Below are 1,319 nucleotides of genomic sequence, written 5' to 3'. Positions count from 1 at the left end.
TGCAGACAATTCCTTTCACAAGCAAGGATGTTTATTTAATGAATGATAATATCTAGAGCCCAAAGGCAAACACGAGTAAATAATAAATGTTGGCGTGATACAGCGGCGTGTATTTTGCTACGCCCCTATTTTATACCCTCCCTCATTACCCCTTGGTTACCGAGCGCATCCGCTTCTCCAATCCGCAGATGCCACACCATTTTCCGTTCGGGTCATTGAGTTCGGGTACCGTAGCTCAGTCCCTTTTCTAGCCGGCCGTCTTCCACCTACCCACGTGAATAAAGTGTCATGCCTTTTAGTTCAGGGTACTCCTCTCCCTTTATCTAGTACTCTCTCAGGTCGAGAGGGAGATCTAACACCAAGCGTCATTTGATCTCTGTCACAAATCCTTAACATTCAGAACAATCATGCTCAAAAGAAAAAACAACAAGTAAACCATTCATGTGTGAACTTAGTGCCTTGTTACCAGGCTGTGAGGTGAAAATAACATTAGAGACTGTAACATTTCCATTGAATTAAAAATAGAAAACAAAACCAATGAAATAGCATGTAGCTATCATATAACTCTACACCTTCGCCCAAGGTGGGAGTTATTGACCACATTATTCACGTCTCAGAAGACAATAAAAAGCTGTGGAAAGAGTCTGCAAAACAGCATTTTTATAATGCAGATACAACCAGTATCAACATATATCAGAGATTTTGGCTGGTTTCTTCTAGCATTACTTTACATGTACAATGCTACAGTCAGGAGCCACAGAGACTGTGCTATGCATGTTCAGCCTTCTAACCAGCGTGCATGTGCTGGTGAAATTGTATTATATTATATTATATTAGGATATTAAATTTCTCTTTGAAGATTTGCAAATACAAACTGGAGTCCATAATGTGCATAAAAAGGCTTGAATACATTTAGCATGGCAGGACAGTCAGAATGAAAAATGTCATAATGATTCTGGTAACATGTTTTGGGGAAATAAAAAGTAAATGCTATAATTGGAGTAGATTGTATTTGCAATGTTAATTTGCTTGAATGTGTCCGGCAATAAACTCGGTTTAAGAAGTCTTATGAACTGTTTTTGGTAAATGAAGCATACTGCCTTTCAGCTGGACTGTCTTTTTCGTCCCCCTTCTTCCTGCCTTTATCCTGGTCTTTCTCACTCCTTTGTCATTGTTTCTTTTCTTTTTCTTTTTTTAAGTTTTCAGCTTGTTTGTATGTCCCACCCAGTGCACTGCAGACACTGGCTCCTTCCCAGTACCGCCTACCTTTATAAAGCCAGCTCAGAGAAGGCGAGCTGTACTCTGCTACAATAGGATGG

This window comes from Polyodon spathula, chromosome 10 (assembly GCF_017654505.1).
Source record: "Polyodon spathula isolate WHYD16114869_AA chromosome 10, ASM1765450v1, whole genome shotgun sequence".
In the NCBI taxonomy this organism is placed as follows: Eukaryota; Metazoa; Chordata; class Actinopteri; order Acipenseriformes; family Polyodontidae; genus Polyodon; species Polyodon spathula.
This window is presented reverse-complemented; position numbering follows the sequence as displayed.